Source organism: Ornithorhynchus anatinus, chromosome 2 (genome assembly GCF_004115215.2).
Source record: "Ornithorhynchus anatinus isolate Pmale09 chromosome 2, mOrnAna1.pri.v4, whole genome shotgun sequence".
Taxonomy (NCBI): domain Eukaryota; kingdom Metazoa; phylum Chordata; class Mammalia; order Monotremata; family Ornithorhynchidae; genus Ornithorhynchus; species Ornithorhynchus anatinus.
This window is the reverse complement of record NC_041729.1, coordinates 122,148,723-122,171,529: the sequence shown is the minus strand read 5'-3', so window position 1 is coordinate 122,171,529 and position 22,807 is coordinate 122,148,723. Positions and strand designations below refer to the sequence as shown.

General features: G+C 39.3%; 1 pseudogene; it reads left to right on the top strand.

Annotated features, from left to right (window-relative positions):
• Window positions 1–21,046: 21,046 nt before the first annotated feature.
• Window positions 21,047–22,057, top strand: LOC114805430 (annotated as a pseudogene).
• Window positions 22,058–22,807: the final 750 nt, after the last annotated feature.

Below are 22,807 nucleotides of genomic sequence, written 5' to 3'. Positions count from 1 at the left end.
GAGAGATTAGGTCTTGAGATGAAGATTTGGGAATCATTGGCATAGAGATGGTAGTTGAACTCTGGAAATGAATGAATGGGTGTAAATGGAGAGTACAAGGGGATCCAGAACTGAGTCTTTTAGAGACTCCCAATTTAGTTAGAGGGAAACAGAGGAGGAACCCTTGAAAGTGACTGAGAATGAGTGGCCAGAGAGATGGGAGGAGAATGAGAGGGCAATGGCAGTGAAGCCAAGGTTGGGTAATATTTCCAGGAAAAGATGGTGTTTAAAGGTATATCTAGAGTTTGGGAAGGACTGGGCTAGAGTGGAGGCCATTGGATTTGGCAAGAAAAAGATAATTGATTACTTATGAGAGGGTAGTTTCTGTGGAGTGGAGGGAGTGGAAGCCAGATTGGAGGGGTGGGATGTCAAGGAAAGAATTAGAGGAGAGGAAATGGACCCAACAGATGTAATAATAATGATGATGACAGTCTTTGTTAAGTGCTTACTATGTGCCAAGCACTGTTCTAAGTATTGGGGTAGATACAGGTTGTCCCACATGGGTTTCACAATTCTTAATGCCCATTTTACAGATGAGATAACTGAGGCACAGAGAAGTTAAGTGACTTGCCCGAGGTCATCACAGACAAGTAGTGGAGCCAGGATTAGAACCCACATCCTCTAACTCCCAAGCCTGTGCTCTTGACACAAGACAACTCCCTCAAGGAGTTTGAAGAGGAATAGTAGGAGGGAGATGGGATGATAACTGGAGGGTGCCTTGGGGTCAAGGGAAGTGTGTTTTCAGGATAGGGGAGATGGGAGCATGTTTGAAAGCAGTGGGGAAAAAGGCACTGGAGAGTGAACAGTTGAAGATGGCGGTTAGGGAGGGAAGAAAGGAAAGGGCAAGTGCTTAAAATAAGGTCTTACCTAAACTCTGAACTTGTCATCAGTCCTAGGAGTAACATTTTTCAGATGCAAAACTGCTTCTATCAGGAATGTCATCTGTAACCAGCTGCATTTGGCAGCCTGCAAGCATCAGCAGGTATTTTCTGAACTGCTCAATTGTAGTTAAAAACAGTCTGTTGTTCCCTTCTTCATTGACAACCTCCTTGATTCATGCTAAAGCAGCTTATCAAAAGCTAGAGTTATTACTGCAAACAACATTGAACTCTGAGTAAGTCAAGCAAAGGCAATCAGTCAGTTAACTGTTCTGAAAGGCATTTTTCTAGGCTCTGTCACTGGCAGTCAATTCTTTCCTACATGTAAACAGGATGAGCATTAGGTGGAAATCATGAGGTACATTCAAAAAAGAACTTTAACAGGTCTCCTTTTTTTAAGTTTTTAGAAGAATTCAGGTATAGATCCCAAATGCAGCTACTTGGAGAAAAAAATGTTAATGTATATAAAATCACAAAGAATGTGTTAGATTTATACAGGTGTTTTCATTTTTGTATAGTAATCATATAAACATAAAATGCTAGTGAAAAAGTTATTTTTCCAATATTTCTCATCTTTTGGGAAAGATGAGTTATAAGATGCAACAAGATGGTTTCACAAAAATACTAACAAATTTCTCATCCTCAATAGACAGCATCCTTGAATTATCAAGAAGATGATCGATCTATCAATAAATCCATTTGAGCAGATGGGAGATTTGAGCAGAATTATATTTCAGAAAAATGATCTAGGCAGCAGAGTGAAGACTAGATTGTAGAGGGGATGGCAGTAGGCACGGAAATCAGTGAGGAGGCCGATGCAGTAATATAATAATAATGGTATTTATGAAGCATTTACTGTGTGCCAAGCAATGTTTTAAGCACTGGGGTAGATACAAGGTAATCAGGTTGTCCTACATGGGTTTCACAGTCTTAATCCCCATTTTACAGATGAGGTAACTGAGGCACCGAGAAATTGAGTGACTTGCCCAAAGTCACACAGCTGACAAGTGGCGGAGCTAGAATTAGAACCCACAAGCCTGTGCTCTTTCCACTAAGCCATGCAGTAATTAAGGCAGGGCTTACTGAGTACCATAATATGTATGGCAGCAGTTTGGATAGAGAGGAAGGGATGCATTCTAAGATAATATGAAGGTAGAAACAACAGCATTTGTTGATAGCTTGTATAATGAGGAACTTCCACAGTTGTGGAGTGAGAAGCAGAGGAAAAGCCTGTGAAAGAGACTGAAAAGGATTGATTAGAGAGATATGAGTAAAACTAGGAGAGGATAATGTTAGTGAAGTCAAGCTTAGATAATTTTTTCCAGTAGAAGGGAATAATCCACAATTTTGAAGTCAGCTGAATATTTGAGGATAATTAGGATGACTAGAACCAGTGGCTGTGGCAAGAAGGAGATCACTGGTGACCATAGAAAAGGCAGGCAGGGTCCATTGAGTGGAGGTTAACAGAAGTCTGATTAAAGAGGGTCAAGAAGAGAATTGGAGAAAAGGAACTACATGCAGTAGGTAGTGCTCAGGAGATAGTTACTGGGGCACACAGTATCATCTCAGAAATCAAATTGAGAAGATAGCTGAGATTTTGTATGGATTTTTCTTTTTGATGTTCAATTTTCATTAGTATGGGCTACTGCATAGTAATTGGGGAAAAAATCAATAATTAAAATGACTGTGTTTTAATAAAAACTACCTGTATTATTCCAAGCAGATCTAGACAGGATATTTATAAATAGGAAAATGTTGTGAATTACAAAGATGCTTAATTTGAAGATACAGTGGTACACAATTTATGTTCTTAGTTGATGTCTATTTTAAATCTCAGTGGACTGTTTTTGTATGCTTATTGTGTAGAATCCAGACAGATTTATGGCATATTTACTCAATTAATCCCATAAATTCTTAAGACATTCATTTACCTCAAACTGCAAACTGTCTTCCACCACCTGAATTAATTGGAATGTGTTCTTCAATTTCAATTAAGCTTTGGTTAGAATAGTTTTGAGGACATTTTTGTAGGAAAACATAATTAAGTAAAAGTACTTAATATAAGAAAATAAGGCATTTTTCATTATTTCAAAATCTATTATATATAGGCATACATATACCTATATATTTGTAAGGAATGAATATTTCTCTAAATAAAATGACGAGGTGAATGCTCATCACATGCATTTCTGCATGAAAAGTAATTGAGCACTTAATGCCTGATCAATTCCTCCATTGTTATGAGTTGCTTGAAGACAATGAGATGAGTACAATGTTGATTACTAATGATGTAATAAAATATTAGTTGACATATTTGTATGCTAAATGTGTCCATCATTTTGTCTAAAATGTACTGAAGCTTTTGTTTTAAATTTCATTTGGAATAGGAATAAGGGTGATAAATTGTATCCTGCTGCATTTGTTCCATGTTGTTTGCCAGAATACACAATTAGAAGTCTGATCCAAAACATGTAACCATATTCAGAATGTCAGTGAAGTCATTGGGATTTTTGAAAATCAAGAAGGGCCACAATCAAGGTATTCTGTGTGTGAAAATCAAGGTATTCTGTGTGTGATTTTTGGGTGTTTTTTTTTTAAATATCATCTAAGTGCTTACTATCTGCCAGGCATTTACTAAGCACTGGGGTAGATACAAGATAATTAGGTTGGACATGCCTCAAATGCGACTCACAGTCAATCCCCATGTTACAGGTTAGGTAACTGAGGCACAGACCGGTTAAGTGACTTGCCCAAGGTCACACAGTAGACAAGTGGTGGATCTTGGATTAGAACCCAGGCCCTCTGATTCCCAGGCCAATGCTCTTTCCACTAGACTATGCTGTTTCTCTGCCTAGGATCAGTGCCTGCTGAAAGATAACAGAATTAGAAATCATCTGTGGAATATGACATGAACCTATTGTTAAAGGCTGACTAAACAAAGGGTTAAGGTTCTACATACTTTTCACATCTGTTTTGCCACGGGTTAATTAATTACTCCTTTAGGGATCTATCAATCCTTGATAGCGTGGCTTTATAAAAAGTGTTGTTTTGCCACAAAAGCAGGAATGTAGAGTGTGGATTTATGACAAAATTAAACTTCTCATAGCTACAGATTGCCTAATTCATGCAATAGACCTTATAAATAAATGAAATAAATGCAGCCTCCACAATTATCGTGGTCTTTCAATTTACACAGTGAGCAACACACTCATAATATTCCAGTCCTTGCTGGGACTACTCACCTTCTCCCACTGCCACAATTCGAAAGGACCATGAGAGGAAAACATTTACATCTTCAGTCACCCATTGCCACTATAGCGAGAAGAGAATAGAACCAATTATTAATACACAATATTCACTAAATGGAATTAAAGACATGATCTAGCTCCCCCCTTTTTTTTCCTTGAGAGGCAGCATGGCATAGTGGATAGAGCACGGGCCTGGGAGTCAGAAGGTCTTGGGTTCTAATCCCACTCTGCCTCTTGTTTGCTGTGTGACCTGAGCAAGTCACTTCACTTCTCTGCGCCTCAGTTACCTCATCTGTAAAATGGAGATTGAGACTGTAAGCCCCATGTGGGATGGGGACTGTGTTCAACCTGATTACCTTGTATCTACCCAGTTCATAAAGAGTGCCTGGTACATAGTAAGCACTCAACAAATACCATTTAAAAAATGAAAAATTATTTGACAAAATGAAAAGACATATATCTTTGAGATAAAGATAATAATTCCAGCACCATCATAGTCCAACCTAACTCCTTATAGTCACCTCCTGACAGGACTCCTGAATTGCAGCCTTTCCTGTCTCCTCTCCATACTGCACTCTGATGCCCAAATCACTTTTCTAAGACTCTGTACAGATCTTCCCACACTTCAAAATTACCCATGGTTACCTAGAGAAGCAACATGGCTCAGTGGAAAGAGCCTGGGCGTGGGAATCAGAAGTCATGGATTCTAATCCTGGCTCTGTCACATATCTACTATGTGACCTTGGGCAAGTCACTTAACTTCTTTGTGCCTCAGTTCCCTCATGTGTAAAATGGGGATTAAGACTGTGAGCCCCATGCAGGACAAACTGATTATCTTGTACCTATCCCAGCACTTACAACAGTGCTTGGCATATACTAAGCACTTAGCAAATATCATTATTATGAAGCAAAAACTACTGACCAGGAATTTTAGGCACTCATTCAGTTCTCTCCTTCTACTTTTTGTCATTTTTCTCTCTCTACAATCCACCTCGCATGCTTCTCTTTTCTAAAGCCAACTCTCTTACTACACCTCAATCTCATCTCTTGTCAAATATCTTTTGATTGTGCCCTCCTTCTTTCTTGCCTGGAGCTCCCTCCGACCTCACATCCAGCAGACCACATCTTCTAAATCTAAAATCGCATCTTCTAAATTCACATCTTCTCCATTAGTTTTTCTGGGATTAATCTCTCATCTATCTCCAACACATCTGTGTTACCTATACACTTGGATACTCCCTTACCCACTTTCTAACATAGCATTTATGTCATCTTATTTGGGCGTTCTGCACCTTCTTCCCACAACACTGACAAATATTTCTAGTTTACAGTTTTAAAAATGGCATTGTTTTGTACTTGATAGAGATGCTCTTAGTGGGCAGGGAAGAAGTCTATCAAGACTGTTAGGTTGTACTCTTTAAAGCACTTAGTACAATGCTCTGCATTCATTCATTCAATTGTATTTATCTAAGTGCTTACTCTGTGCAGAACACTGTACTAAGCACTTAAGAAAATACAGTACAACAATAAGCAGGCACATTCCCTGCCCACACTGCAAACATTGAGCACTTAAATATGATTCATTAAATGATTAAAGATGATGGTGTGATTGATACTAATGGGAAAGATGGGAAGGTTCACCTCCTCCAAGAGGCCTTCCCAGATTAAGCCCCACTTTTCCTCAGTGCCCAGTCCTTTCTGTGTCAAACTTACTCTCTCTCCCTTTGCCCTTCCCCTCATCCCTGCCCCTCAGCACTTATGTATAAATTTATATATCTATAATTCTATTTATTTATATTGCTGCTTGTTTATTGTATTGATGTATGTCTCCTCCCGGTAGACTGTGAGCCCACTGTGGGCAGGGATTCTCTCTCTTTATTGCTGTAAATACAATGAATACGATTGAATAATAATAAATACGATTGAACAAATGAATATATTTGTGCCATGTACTTGTCTCTACATGGATAGAGATAAATCTATGTCTCTCCATGTGGTGGCATAAAATTATTTGAGAATGTAAAGCAGGTGAGGAAAAGAAACAATGGGGATAGCTTTAAAATCACTGACATATTCTGAAACCTACCAAGGAATCAAATACTGGGCATTGCTTCATATTCAGTATTTAGTGTTATAACAGAATGGCAATTATCTTCTACTAGTATTTGGATACTTCCTTGAAGTGTTAAAATATGCACAAAGTAAAGTTTCAATCATTAATGCTGACATTTACTTCCCTGACTTTTGAAATAGCTGCAGAGAAGGATTTTGAACTGCCTATTGGTAGCTAGTGGGGAAAGACAGTAAGCTGAGCATCCAAAGCTTTGGATATGGCAGTGCTGAAAGCCTGGCAGAAGTGAAGATAATGTATGTTGACAGATTGCTTTCAAATCTGAGTCTTATCTACACCTAAAGAAATCTTTAGGTAGAATGTGTAAATCAAGACTCATTTATTTTTAAATATGGAACAGCATTTCACTGCTAATGTTATTGTAACTCTTGATAATGAATTTGATTTTCTTAAATTGATGAGGAAATTGCTGATTACAGAGGCTTCCATATTTAGTGAAATGCATATTAATACTGTAAAATGATGAATTGCTAATATGGGTAATTGAGCATGCAATCAACCATAAAATATCCCTCCTTTGAAAGACAAGTATTGTTCAGATGATTTTAGAACTTAATTTTTTCCCACATTGTGCTTGGATTTGGAAAGATGCTTTCTCATCAAAGGTAGTATAGGTATTTATAGAAGACCTTGGCAATGTACTATGTGCTAAGGAATATGGATAATAGAAAAAGAAGCCATATTAAAAGTGCTCTCTTTGATTTCCTTGAAACCCAAATTGTGTTATATTGTTTTTGTAGCATTTCTATTAGAGGAAACACTGCTTGATAAAATAAAAGAAAAAATATCATCAATTTTCAGAAAAAAAAAGAGTAGGAGTTGCAGTCCAATCATACTAGTCACAATAATGTAATATTATTTCATAAATTGTTCTTTTCTTATAGAAAATACTGATGCACAGAGGAGTTTGTCATTTTCCACTCCATTAGACTTAAGGTGTAGTGTACTGCTTGTTTATTCATAAGAATAGAATGGAGAAAAGCTTTTCAGTTTGCTTAAAACTGTACAAATGGACAGAGAGCCATGTGACTGTGACTTTTGACAATGTAGTTTAGCTATAATAACTACTCAACATATCTAACTTGGTAGTAAGCTGCTTGACTGAATGTAGAATCTAGCTTTTTAAATTTTTATTGAAGATTTCATAATTTTCTATCAATCATATTTATCGAGCACTTCTTGTGTGCAGAGCACTATAAGAGTTTAGTATAGAGTTGTTAGACACGTTCCCTGCCCACAGCGAGCCTACAGTCTAGAGGAGAGACAGACATTAATGTACATGAATAAATTATAGATATCAATCAATCAATCAATCAATGGCAGAGCCAGGGTTCGAACCCATGACCTCTGACTCCAAAGCCCCGGCTCTTTCCAATGAGCCACGCTGGTTATCCACCCCAAAACAATTGTTTGTCTTCCTCTCTAGTATCAATTTGGGCATGCAGGGAAGGTTGTTTGGGTATGGAGACTAAATGGGAAAGGTGAGTTGAGAAAATTAGATGGATTCAAAACATCAGAGTTGTCTGTTGGGGCATAGGACAGATTTGTGGGGAGAAGGTGTGTGGGATAGAATGCAGGTGAGGAAGTTTTGGTCAGATAAAGGAATTTCAGAGTTCATTTATTCATTCAATAGTATTTATTGAGTGCTTACTATGTGCAGAGCACTGTACTAAGTGTTGAAATGTACAATTCAGCAACAGATAGTGACAATCCCTTCCCAAAAACGGGCTCACAGTCTAAACAGAGTTGCTCAGTGTAGAGTTTGTACAGTGATTAGAGATCATGAGATTGAGTATGTGTTCATGTTGGTGAGTGACTGAGGTGGGATGGAGCAGAAGGTCAGAGAATTGAGGAGTGATAGAAAGCAAGCATCAGAAGTGTCGACAGGAACATCCACATATATGTTGAAGTCCCCAAGGATCAGTGAAGGGATGGAGAAATAGAAAAAAATGTGAGAAAGGGTTTGAAATGCTTCAAAAAGTTCCAAATGGGGCCTGGGAGGTAGTAGATGACTATGACTGGTATTTGGAGTGGGTGTTAGATGATATGGATTTCAAAGGAAGGGAAAGAGAGGGATGAAGGAGGTGGCATTCCCATTTTACAAATGCGAAAACGGAGACATAGGGATATTAAATGACTCACTCAAAGTTACATAGCTGGTGAGTGGCAGAAAGTGACATGGGGGAGCAAGATGTAAACCAATTTCTATCCCTTTCCTAGTAATGATAACAATTGTATTATTTGTTAAGCGCCATATTCCAGGCATGGTACTAAGAGCTGGAGTAGAAACAAGCAAATTGGGTTGGACACAATTCCTATCCCACATGGGGCGCACAGTCTCAATCTCCACTTTGAAGATGAGGTATAGTATACTGCAGAAGGTAAGTGCTCAATAAATACGATTGAATGAAATACATTGAATGCGGTAACTGAGCCCCCAGGAGAGTTAAGTAACTTGGCCAAGGTCACACAACAGACAAGGGGCTGAGCTGGGATAAGAACCCATGACCTTCTGACTCCCAGGTCTGTGCTCTACCAACAGTGCAGATTATTTGGAGAATATGAGCCCTTCCACCCCTAGAGAGAGCAGCAGGGGAGAGAGTGTCATCTGGGGGAAGCTAAGCTTAAATGATGACTGGAGGAAGCAGTGTTTGGGACGGAAATAGGTGCATGATGAAGGAAAGCATTCCTTAAATGTAGCAGGGATTCTACAGGCTGCACTTGTCTGAGGTTGTGGGATGAGGGGATGGAGTGAGGGATCTGGGAGAGGGGAGGGGGGGATGGGAGTGACCTTTTGGGTTCTGTTTCTGAGGATGAGGTGGTGGTTCTGGGACAGGAAAACAAGGATGGGGTTGGGGAGGAGGGTGCAGGTGGCTCAAGGGATGCGTAGGGGATGGATGGAGGGGGATGATGTGGGGGTGCTGGGAAGGAAAAACAAGGGATGATCTGATTGGAGGGAGAAAATTGAGGGGACATAATGGTTATACATGAAGTTCTCAACAGTATTAACTGCTTGATCCAGTGGTTCTGTGATTAAATTGCTGAACTGAATGCAGTCCTTGATTCCTTGAGAGTAGAGAGGTGATTGTTTAGGAGTAAACAGAAGAATGGGTTGATTGTTTAGGAGTAAAAAGAGGAATGGGTTGATCTAAAGGCAGGCAGCTGTTGATATGGGAAAATCTATGTAGTCAGACAGGGACACCTGGTCTGTGTTTCTCTGTAGCTAAGGTATAGAAGTGATTTCATTCAAGTTTTTTTAAATCTAGCTACACCAGATTATTTTTAATATTTCTTGTAATTAGAGCCACAAAAATCCATTTTGACTGTGACCCCCTTTTATAAAAATCTATGTGGCCATGGTTTATGATGTTACCAAAATTGATTTGCAGAAATTTTTGAAATATTAAAAAGCATTTTCAAAAGAAAAAAAACCACAAGCAATATATTCATATTAGCAGCCGCTCATGGAACTGGCAAAAGGGGGATGTTAGTAGGCAAGATATCTAAATAAAGTTTCAGGACATGAAAAGCCAGGAATGAGATAGATCTGTGTTTGTTTTTTTCATTGTATTTGTTAAGCATGTACTATGTGCCAAACACTGTACTAAGCACTGGAGTAGGTACAGACTAATCAGCTTGGGCACAGTCCACGTACCACATGGGGCTCCCATGCGTGGCTCCCATTTAGTCCTAATCCCCATTTAAACAGATGAGGGAACTGAGACACAGAGGAAATGAAGTGACTTGCCCAAGGTCACACAGCAGACAAGTGGTGGAGCCAGGATTATAACCCAGGTCCTTCTGACTCCCAGGCCCATCCTCTATCAATGAGACCACCTGGCTTCTCTCCAATCTATTAATCACTGTTATTATTGATCACTTACTCTGTGCAGGGCACTGCACTAACTGCCTGGCAACATAATACAATAGAGTTGGTAGACCCAATCCTTGCGCTCAAAATTTTATATTGGAAAAATCTGTTGTACTTGTCCCAGCATTTATCATTTATCACAGTAAGTACTCAATAAATCCTACTGGTGGGACAAGGGACTGTATCTAACCTGATTTTATTCTATCTATTGCAGCCCCAAGGCTTAGTAAAGTTCTTAGCACATAGTAAATGGTTAACAAATATCACAATTCATATTATAATCATTGAGATGTGACCATCACCTTCACCAATAAAGACTGGAAGTTTGCTACTTATTTCCCATTTGCATTTCTTACTGTGGTACCACCTAAGCCCATGGCTTGTGGAGTGATATGAAAGTCAAAATTAATCAAGGAATGTGTTTTGGAGGGTATAGATTCTTAGGAGAGCTTTGAACATGTGGCAGGATATGATTTGGAAATAAAGAATGTATCACCTTTATTGTTTGGGCTACTATGTTATAAATTTGGCAGCTTTTTTGCGGCTGTATCAATTACTGTCAACAATCAAAGATGATCAATTATCCTTTCCTCTGGTTTTCATCTGCTGTCATAGTGCCCTACTGAACTCAGCTCTTGAAATGGACTTCATGCTTCCCTGAATGTGCTCATCTTTGGAAACCTGTGAATCAGAGATAAAGCTAAGGAATAGGCCAGCAAATGCCAAACATCTTCTGAATGATTCAGATTTTCCATTGACATCATCATTGATTCACATTTTATTTTGCTGTGCTTCAGCTGTTTAAAAACCTTTCTGATATTTCTGTATAAATCAGTGAGGCCACAAGATGCAGATCATTTTCACAATCCTAGCATTGCAGAACTGAGGAAATGTGAGGATTTGAAACATGTTTTAGGTATTCAACTTCATTAGAGGAAGACAATGCAGTGATAGTTCAGGCTAGAGAGAAAAAGCCCAGCTATTAAACCTTCACTGAAAAAAGCAAGAATAATGAGCATAACTGGATAATGCATTTTAATAAGGAAAAGGAAATGGGAAAAGGGAAAGTAGATTACTTGCCCATATGCCCCTTTACCCTTCCCCCCCCCACCCGTTATAAATATGTCTTGGGCATCCAATATCATGGTTACAAAAATTGAGAATGTGTGTGAGAAAAACAAACATAGAGGGAGCCCACTGAGGCCACGTTGTGGATTAGTGGCCTTATCTACTGATTTATAACATTTATCATAGTGACATATGAGGTATATATAAACTGTTAGAATCTCACAGGTTGGGTCAATTTTGCAACTCTCAGGGGATCACCCTTCAGCCAACAGAAGCCCCAGTATCAATTGGGTGATCTCATCACAGTTCATCAAACTCCCTATCCTTCTCTAATCACCTGCTGTGGTTTCCTGACCCAGCTAAATAAATAGTTCTAGCTGCACTGATACGGGTTAATCATGTTTTGGGCTATGGACAAATAGGCATTGTGAGAAAAGTAGAAGGAGCTGACCTTCAACCTGAGGGTCTCTGGGGCCTCCGGGGCCTTAACCTAGTACCAGAGTTACCAACGGGAAATTTCCGTTGGGCTCAAAATGCTGACATCATGAAAGAATATCATACTTTGTGCTAATCAAAAAAAAAAAAGCTGAAGAGTCCTTCAATATTTTTGTTCTCCCTTCCACAAAAATTGTTAGTCTTATGGGAGACAGGAACTGTATCTGACCTGATCAGCTTGAATCTACCCCAGGGCTTAGTACAGTGCTTGGCAAATAGTAAGTATTTAGCAAATACCATCATTATTTGAGCAATTTAGTACACTAGTGTATGATGATGTGGAATTCTAAATACCTAAATATCTTATACAAAACATTGGGAAAGTCTGAGATTATCCTTCATTTTTATCAGCACCTAAAACATTTGTACTCTATTCTTCAGTATTAAAGGATTCAAAGAGGTATAGTAAGCATGACAGATTTTTTTATTTAGGACCACAAGTAATTTACATTATATTTCAAAATTAGGCCCAATTCATAATATGTATTTCATTTTTCCCTTTAATGGTTTATTAGTCTGAATACATTTTAAATTTATGCACTTCTGCAAATTAATTTTAAAACTACAGCCAAGTAGACAATGTCATAATTATTGGACAGTGGAAATGTCACTGGCAATCAGGCAGAAGAATTATTCTTATTTCACTAATGAGCCCAGAAAAGTATTCAGGCAGGTTGGTGGAATTTATAAGAAATTTAGGATTAAACACCTTAAATGTAAGAGTTCAATTTATTTTTATTTCCATGCAGAAAACACTGCTAATGATCACAAAAATGACGAGAGGCAAGAAAAACAGGAAATAGGAGGAGAAAATGAATTCATTGATCTCGAAATTAAAAAAAAATATTAATCAAGATCCATCACATTAAATGGACACCCGCAGCCTGAATTATGATAGCTATGGAAAAGGCTTTCTTCTCCAGTGTGTAGAGCAAAGATGTGGTACCAATTAGTAAAAAAAAATTCTGGATAACATAAGAAACAGAGTTACAAAGTGCTTAAGTAAAACAATAATATCCAACTGGAAATTTGGTGGCAGCAGGTTTTGGAATGGAAGGGAGGGGCGGGCCTGTGAGGTGCAACCCTCTCCTGGTTCACTCACTTTTGAGGGACACCACCCCTCCCCATTAACACCACCCCGACAATCATATTTTCCTCCCACCCTGTCCAATTGCTTCTCTAGCCCCCAACACCCCAGAGTGCCAGTTCAGGGATTTTTCTTATACCAGAGCTCAGTTCAGGTCAGTTCCAAGTCACATGACTTCCAGCATTACAGATAAAAAGGAACTTTGATAAGTCGAACTGATAGCAATGAAGAGTCACACAGATGGGAATGAAGTGTCTGCAGAAGACTACTTGCTAATTATAGGGAGAACTCTGTGGCAACTCCCTGATGAATTGAATTCAGGATGTGTGGAAGATAGTTATCTGTTGGGATGCAGCCCCTGAAATGCCGTCCTTCCTCCTAGATAGGGACAATTCATACTCATCCTGATCTAAATGTGAGCAGAAACCTATTATTCCAGCAGCAGCTAGCATTTACATCCCTTCCTTCCTTCTCCCACCAAGTGGAGGTGTTTGCCACATGGGACCAAGGGGATAAGATGACTTGTTTTTTTGGGAGCTATCAGAAGTGCCAGTTTTTAGAAACTTCAAGCAAGAAAAATGATTAATCCTTTATTGTATTTTAAAAAATTAAATATACATACATGCCCTTGTTAAGCTTTGCAAGAAAATAAAGACAAAATATTTAGAATATGGGTGAAAAGCAAAAAGTGGGAATTAGTAAAAAAAAAAAAAAGGAAGGAGAAAGAAATGGACTAGAAAAAGGAAAGTAAAAATACAGAAAAACACAGAATGTCAAGTGGTAAGCTGCTGGTATTTGGAGAGCTGAAAGACAGGCCTTACAACTGAATCTTGTGACTGAGGCAAGAGGAAGAAAGTAGGAGCAATGTCTACAAACTAATTCTGAAACCACTTGATTCATGGATGAGGATACTGACACCAATCTGGAAGCCACCAACCATTGAGGCCTAGAAGTTATAGTAAGAATTGAGAAGCAGGAGCTAGTCACCCAGTGGAGCTAGAATTAGAATCCTGGTATCTTGGAATCCTGTCATGATCTCTTTCCATGCAGTTGGGAGAGTACAAAATAATTTGAAGAAAAGGTTCCTGCCTTTACGGAACTTAAAATCTAGTGAGAGAGACAAAAAGTGAATTAGACAAGAGGAAGAGAATGGAAAAATGGGTATGTAGAAAGCCTTAACTAGAAGACTTAATGAATTAATATGTACAGAACTGTACAAGTGATTGTGAGATTTCTACCAGAACTTAATCAATTATATTACTTGCCATTACTTCTGAACATTAATAAATTAGAAGGTTAAAATCAAATTAATCGTTCAGTCATATTTATTTAGCACTTACTCTGTGCAAGGCACTGTACTAAGTTCTTGGGAGAGTACAAACTATCAATATAACAGAGCTGGTAGACTTGGTCCCTGCCCACAAGGAGTTTACAACATACAGTGGGGGAAATCCAAGATATCTTTCCCCTCTTGTTATAATTGAGTTTAAATATATTGTGGAATTTTAGTTTTGGTTTCTTACCCTGTCCACTGAACTTTGAGCTATAGGAATTACAAATAATGTGACTGCGCAATGGCCCTATTGATTCCGCTGCTGTTAATAGAAATCATGTATGAAATCCATCACCTAAATCCACCATTTTCTACACTTGTTATTACATGGTCTTCTCTTGTCTTATGCCATTGAGTTGTTTCCAACCCATAGCAACAGCATGGACACATCTCTCCCAGAACGCCCCATTCTCCATCTGCAATCATTCCGGTAAAAATATTTGTAAAGTTTTCTTGGTAAAAATACGGAAGTGGTTTACCATTGTCACCTTCCATGCAGTAAACTCGAGTCTCCACCCTCTACTCTCTCCCACGCCACTGCTGCCCAGCATGGGTGAATTTTGACCTGTAGCAGATTGGTAGCAACATTTAAATGCAAAAAAGTAATTATACAAAGTGACAAAAAGAGGAGATTTCTTTTCTTAGATAATTGGCGTTTATCAGCTTCTCAGTAAATTATTACTTTATTGTTAATAGGTTGCTCTAGCATGTATTCCAATAATATTTTTTTATGGAATTTAAGTGCTTACTATATGCCCGGCACTGTACTAAGCACTGGTGTAGATATAAGTTAATCAGTTTGGACAGACTCCATGTCCAATGTCCCATGTGGAGTTCACAGTCAATCCCCATTTTACAGATGAAGTAACTGAGGCACAGAGAAGTTAAGTGACTTTCTCAAGGTCACACAGCACACAAGTTGCAGAACCAGAATTAGAACCTAAGCCCTTCTGATTCCATTTATATATTATAGATTTATATATGTCACATTTATATATGTCACAAAATTTGCAGGAATACCTTTAGAAATTCACATTAATTAATTTGCCTTGACATTTACATATGACTGTAGATATTTTATAAAGAAGTAATCAGCAAGTGAACTTCAGTAACTTACAATCTTCATATATTTTAATGTGTTTGAAAGGAGGCTGACCTAATTTTAATGTATCCCAAGTGCCTACAGTAGCTATAACCTCACAAATTCAAACATGATTAGAAACAATATAGCTAGTCTATAAACATTACTAGAAACTAAATGAAATACTTACTACTCTAGAATCTGTCATAGTCTATGTTTAATTTGCTTTACAAACCATTCAAACATACCTGAAGCCTGGAAAAAGCTCATAGATGCCAGATCTACTGAGGAGTGTATAAATTTTTGTTTCTGGTTGCTTTCACATTTCACTGCACAGTATATTGTATCCAGTTTGATCACACAGAAGGATAGTTTTCAGTAAAACTGGCTGCTTTGACTTGTGAAGTCATTGGGGGTCTGGTGAATTTTTGATTAGTTGGGCTCTGGATGATGACCAGAAATGTGAGACCCAAATCATTGACTTCTTGCAGCAAATATGACCAATGATTGCACCACCCTCTATGCCTGGATAGGGTTCCTTCTGAGTGGGGCTACATAGAAGTGTGATAAGGAGTGGTAAACTGAGCCTACATCATGGCTTTCATGGAGACCCAGAACCAGACCTATATTGCATCTCTTTATTAAGAATGAAGATAGAATTAAAAGATAAAATTAGGGCCTTGTGTTTTTCAATTGATTGTATAGCAAGATGTCTCTGTAATTCTAAATATTGGCCATTATTTTGCATATACAAAAACACAGTTGTGCTACTATTCATTCATCAATTCAGTCGTATTTATTGAGCAATTACTATGTGCAGAGCACATTACTAAGTGCTCGGAATATACAATTTGGCAACAGGTAGAGACAATCCCTGCCCATTAACGGGCTCACAGTCTAAATGGGGGAGGCAGACAGCAAAGCAAAACAGAACAAAACAAAACAAAACAAGCAGTCTGGCATAGATATCATCAAGATAAATAGAATCTTAGATATATATACACATTATTAACAAAGTAAATAGAGTAATAAATAATGTATACAAATATGCACAGTGCTGGGGGAAGGGGAAGGGGGAAGAGCAAAGGTCAGGAGAGGGGAGAATGGGGAGGGGAGGAGGAGCAGAGGGAAGGGGGGGCTCAGTTTGGGAATACCTCCTGGAGGAGGTCAGCTCTCAGTAAGGCTTTGAAGAGGGGGAGAGAGTTAGTTTGGCGGATGTGAGGACGGAGGACATTCCAGGTCAATGGTAGGAGGTGGAGCAGGAGTCGACGGTGGGATAGGCACAAACAGGGGACCGTGAGGAGGTGAAGGGCAGAGGAGCAGAGTGTACGGGTGGGCAGTAGAAAGAGAAGGGAGGTGAAGTAGGAGGGGGCAAGGTGATGGAGAGCTTTGAAGCCAAAAGTGAGGAGTTTTTATTTCATGCGAAGGTTGATAGGCAACCACTGGAGGTTTTTGAGGAGGGGAGTGACATGTCCAGAGCGTTTCTGTAGGAGGATGAGCCGCCCGGCAGCGGGAATGAAGAATAGACTGGAGAGATGGGCGGAAGGGAGATCAGAGAGGAGGCCGACATAATAATCCAGTCGGTGTGGCCTAATGAAATGAGCAAAGGACTGGGAGCTAAGAGAAATGAGTTTTTGACACTTGCCTATTGGTCTGACCTTGGCTAAATCACTTAACAGCTCTTTTTTTCACTGTATTTGTTAGACCTTACTTGTACCAAGCACTATATTAAGCTCTGGAGTAAATGCAAGATAATCGGGTCATATCCCACATGGGGCTCACTGTTTACGAGGAAGGGAAAAAGAGGTATTTCATTCCACTCACAGTGAAGTTAAATCACTTGCCCAATGTCACACAACAGGACACTGGCAGAGATGGGATTAGAAACCAGGTCTTCTGATTTCCAAGTCCATACTGTTTCCACTAGGCTATGCTATATCTCTGTGACACATGATACCTTTATATAAAAGGAGATTAAAGAATTATTCTTCTTTCTCCTTAGACTGTGAGCCTCATGTGGGACAGAAACAGTGTGCAATATGATTATCCTATATCTGTTCCAGAGTTTAGCTCATTACTTTTTTCCTGTACTGATTTCAGTCAGAGTGGTGAATTCTGTCATTTCTTTTGAATACAGTGATATGTCTAAAACCAATGATGAGTTTGATCCAGATCACCATATTGATGGGTAGATAATGGTCAGCAGGATCGGGAGATTGCACTCATGAAGTCAAGGGTTTTGTATGGTTGAATACCCTTACTTCATATATACTTTGTCTAAGTTTCAAAACTTGTCAAAAACTATGTTCCTTCCAGCCCTTTGCTTTTAATCCAGATTTGATATTGGCATGGTGCCCCAAAATTATTAAGGAGGCTGAGTATCCAAAATAACACTTAGTAAGTGAATTTCCATTGTTATGAATAAATCAACATAAAAATGTTTCCCTTAACATTTTTTGTTCATTTGTTTCCCAAAATACTAAGATAATTGCCTTAGCACTGCATTTTGTTTTGCCCATGCACTGCTTCAGACAGGGATTTAATGAACTTTGCCATAATAGAAAACTAGATCAGCAAAGTAGCAGTGCAATTGAAATGAGCCAATATAAATCTTCTGACGAAGCAGACAGCTTGTATACCTGGATAGATCCATGGAGGAGATGGTGCTTTTAAAGATCTGACCAAGGCTGAGTTAATGCAGGGACTCACTGGGCTATGATCCAGGGCCCTGAGTTTACCATGGGCCTCCACCAACCTTATGAAGATGGAATTTTTCTTAAAACGGCTGTTGTAAGGCTATCCTGGAGTGCCTGCCTATAGAGTTTTGGATGACGTGCCTGGCTACAGGGTATTGAATAACATGCCCCAGAATCTCCTTTAAAATCTGCCTTAGTCTTCTTTTCTTTCTTCTCAGTTAGTACTGCAGGAGACAGTGATTACACAAATAGGTGCTAATCATTGGTGTTTGTTCCCCTAGTTCTTCCATTCCTAGGTGAATCTCCTTGATTTCCTATCATCCCCTCTAAAGCACTCAATTACCTTGGCCCCTCCCACCTCACTTCACTACTCTTCTACTACACCCAGCCCACACATTTCAGTCCTCTAATTCCAATCTACTCACTGTATCTCCATTTCGTTTAGCTCACTGCCGATCTCTAGCCAAAATCCTGCCTCTGGCATGGAACACCATCTTTCTTCATAACCAACAGACAATTACTCTCCCCACCTTCAAGGCCTTATTTGAAGGTACATCACCTCCAGGTTGCCTTCCTTGAATAAATCCTCATTTCCTCTTTTCCCACTCCCTTCTTTGTCACCGTGACTTACTCCCTTTATTCACCCTCCACCCACAACCAGCCACACAGCATTTACATATATATCAATAATTTATTTGTTTGTATTAATGTCTGTCTCCCCCTCTAGACTGTCAGTTCATTGTGGGCAGGGAATGTTCTGTTATATTCTGTATGGTACTCTCTGAAGTGCTGCTTGTGTGTTTTGCACACAGTCAGCACTCAATAAATATAATCGATTGATTCGTTGGAAGAGCTCATTAAGCCACTAGTATATAGAAAGGGCAAAAGTATCTAAGTGTTGACATTTGCCTGAAAAGTGGTGTGACTCCACTTTCTGTTGCAAATCATAATGACTGGGGGACGATTGAGATCCCTGTCACCCTACTTCATTCCCCACCACGCCCCTCAACCTCCTTCACTTTCAGAAGAGTAAGAAAAAGGGCTAAGTAGTAGAAAAGAGAGATAGGCAAGGTAAGAAAAATATCAGTCCTCATTCTTCCTGCTTCCTCCTTTTTCTTTCCTTCCTACCACACCCCCCCCCCCCCAACCCCCTGCCGGACTACCCACAATTTCTAGGCTAATGGAAACAGCATTTGATAGTGGATAGAGAATAGACCTGGGAGTCAGAAGGTCATAGGTTCTAATCCTGGCTCCACCACTTGTCTGCTGTGTAGTCTTGAGAAAGTCACCTCACTTTTTTTTTCCTCTTACCTCTTCTGTAAAATGGGGATTAAGACTGTGAACCCCGTGTGGGACAGGGACTGTGTCCAACCCAATTTGCTCATATCTACCCCAGCCTGGCACATAGTAAGTGTTTAAATAATGTCAAAATAATAATATACTATATTATTATTATATATTTTATTATTATTATCTCTGCAGCCATTCTGGCTGGTGGTACCCTAATGATATCATCAGAGGTTGAGTTTGAGGACCCCACTAGATGACCCATTCCAGGGTCCAAGCTTTATTAATGCATCTCTGGCTCTGACTGATCTTTTGGCCTACCAGGACTGATTACTCATATAATTGTTGGAGGTTGGCTACAGAAGAGTGATGATCTTGTCCCAATTTCCTGTAATATATGGAAAGAAATAGAAACCTTTGAATGTACAAAATCCCACTTTACATATTCAAAAGTTTCCATTTATTTAGGTTTTTTTTGAATTTTAATTTTAAAATAATACTTGTAGAGTGTATTAAGCCCTATTTGCAAAATTCTGGGGTAAACGTGACTAGTAAAGTGCATCCAATGCTTAGTACAGTGCCTGGAACATCGTAAGCGCTTTACAAATACCATAATTATTATTGTTACCACAAAGTTATGAGATTAGACATAATCACTGTCCTACACGAGACTCACAATCTAATACCCATTTTACAGAGGGTGAAACTGAGAACCAGAGAGGTTAAATTGTCTGCCCAGTGTCACACAGTAAGCCTCATGCTGTTATTGACCTTTCACCTGAGTTTCCTCACTCAAAGTACCTTGCTCATTTTACTTGTTCCTTTAGGTTATTTGTAGTATTGGCCAGATTCTAGAAAATAAATAGAAAGATCCCAAAGATACTTATGGCAGCAAGGGCATCAGCTAGGGCATGGAAATAATATTTCTATCAGATGTCATCAATGAAAAATATGGCTTACTCCTCATCCATGTTATAAGCCATTAGGAATGTCACAGACATAAAGTGGTCTTTATCTCCTTCTTTAAACAAACAGTGGAAATTAAAAACAAAACTTACGAAGCACAAAAATATCACAAACAGAGCAAAGAATTTAGTTTCTGTTTGGGCTAGATTTAGGGTGAGAAGACACTATTAATTTGCCCTGAATATAGTGTTCAACCTCTGCCTTCCTAGCCCTTTAAGGGACCCTCCCCATCCACCGATACGCATACATGAGAAAGAGGACAGCAGCTCACTAGGTCGATCAACCTGCTCTCAAACGTCATTGGTTCTGTGTCAGCTCTGTGGAAAACCAGAGGCTGTTGAGGGTAACGCTTAGTTGAGAACCTAGATTATGCCAAAGTCCCGAGACAAAATAAACTATTTTAAACTGTGAATCTAGATCAATTTTTAGCCATATATTTGCTACATCATCAGCGTATATGCTCCATAACTGAGGAATACTGATAGACTCATTGCAATACCACCAAAGACTGACAAAATGATCATAATGGTATATTTCAGTGCATGGATAGGTATTGATATTGAAATAGAAAAAGGTCACCATACCTCAGGGGATTGGAAAACTAAATAGCTGTGGCTTCCTTGTGCTCTGCAAATGATGAAATATTTGATTGAAATTACCAATGCTATCTTCTATTTCTCAAATAAAAAGAAGTTATTAAGGATGTTCCTATCATTCAAATGGAATTTCATCATTCAGCAGGGCTCCCAGAAAGATATGACCCTGGATAAACTGAAGGAAAGCACACACCAAGGGTTTGCTGCCCAGACCCCCACCATGCTACCGTCACTGCTGGGACCCCAAGTCCCCGTTTCAGTCCAGGCATCATGCAGACCAGCCCTTGGGAGTCTCCTGTGGGCTGTCACTATGAGCAGAGTCCTGAACTGACCCAGCCCGGTCCAACTTGTACACATCCCAACAGCCATGTGATACTGCTTTTTAGAAGATGCACTGACAGATATTCTAATGCTGAGGCCAGCTGTAAGTACAAATATTGGGTTTTCAGCTACAAGATTAAGCTTGTTATGAGCAGAGAATGTGTCTGCTAATTCTGTTGTACTCTCCCAAGCACTTAGTACAGTGCTCTGCACATAGTAAGTGCTCAATAAATGCCACTGATCAATTGATTGAATATCATTTTCTGGTTAGCCAGAATTGTGTTTCTCAGGGTGGGTTTTGGGCTTAGAGTGAAAACGGTGTGCCATCAGATCTGATTAAAAGGACTGTCCCTATGGCATGGACCTAGTGGTGCTGGTCCTGATTATGGGGTGGTGTTTTTCACTTAAGACTTTGCTGGTTGTTCTGGGGGTTTGAGGGAGAATATGTCTTCTGAATTTTTTTTTGTGCAGACTTTAGTGTTGATTTTCTTCGTGGCAGTTGCAGTGCTTGCTTTCTAGTTCCAAGATTGGTAAGAGATAGGTTCAGGGAGTTTTTTTGAGATCAACATCACATCTTACCAAAATCTTAAAGAAAGCTAAGTGGTGCTATGAAGCATATGGCCCTGAAGACTGGGACATCAATATTTACTTGATATGGTAGAGAAAGTTATAACCAGGAAAAACAAGGTGGAGTCCCATTTTTTTGCTGGGTTCCCGTTCCTGCACAGAAGGTTGTGAATATGCAGTGTGGATATAATGTGAAAAATATAGCCAAGAGTAAGTAGAATTTGTTCATTTTTATCAAAAGCCATATACCTGCTCTGGAAGACTGGCTTTCCTGAAGCATACTATACTGTGGCAGGAGTCTTCATTGTGATCTCATTTTGCAGATTTGGAATATTCCTTGCTAGAGCCCTGATATCTGACACTGAAGCTGTGAAAATAGTCGGGCACTTTTGAAGATAAAAATCAGATTCAGGCTGTGAAGGCTAATCCATTTCACTGTAATGAACTTTATATCACCTTACTGGCACTTCCTTGCAGTCCCTGGCATGAAGAATAAATCTGGGTGATGGCAATAGAGATCTACTGATCTGTCACACACACAAATGCACTCAGCTGCCTGCACAAAAACATTTATATGTGTATATGTAACCCTTAATGGTGATGTATTCCAGAACAGCTAAATACCTTTCCAGGCCATGTTCAACTAAGACTCCAGAGTCAGTTTTGGAGATGCAGTGTGCCAAGTCCAGAAAAATTTTAGTCTGATACAATTTATAGGAATTTATAACTTCCCAATCATCTGCGGAGCCTCAGCTGTGCAGATCTAGGAAGTGTCATTAAGCCACTTTTGATGCTTTGGTTAACAGGAGCTACTACTCAGCCTTCAACATGAGGCAAGTTGCTTTTGGTGGAGCAACACTAAGCCATTTTAGTTGTGTTTCATATAGGGTCAGAGGGTCCATAAGCCTGTAAGCCCCACGTGGGACAACCTGACTCCCCTGTGTCTACCCCAGCGCTTAGAACAGTGCTCAGCACATAGTAAGCGCTTAACAAATACCAACATTATTTGCAAATCAATTTCTTTATAATAACGTTGGTATTTGTTAAGCGCTTACTATGTGCTGAGCACTGTTCTAAGCGCTGGGGTAGACAGAGGGGAATCAGGATGTCCCACGTGGGGCTCACAGTCTTAATCCCCATTTT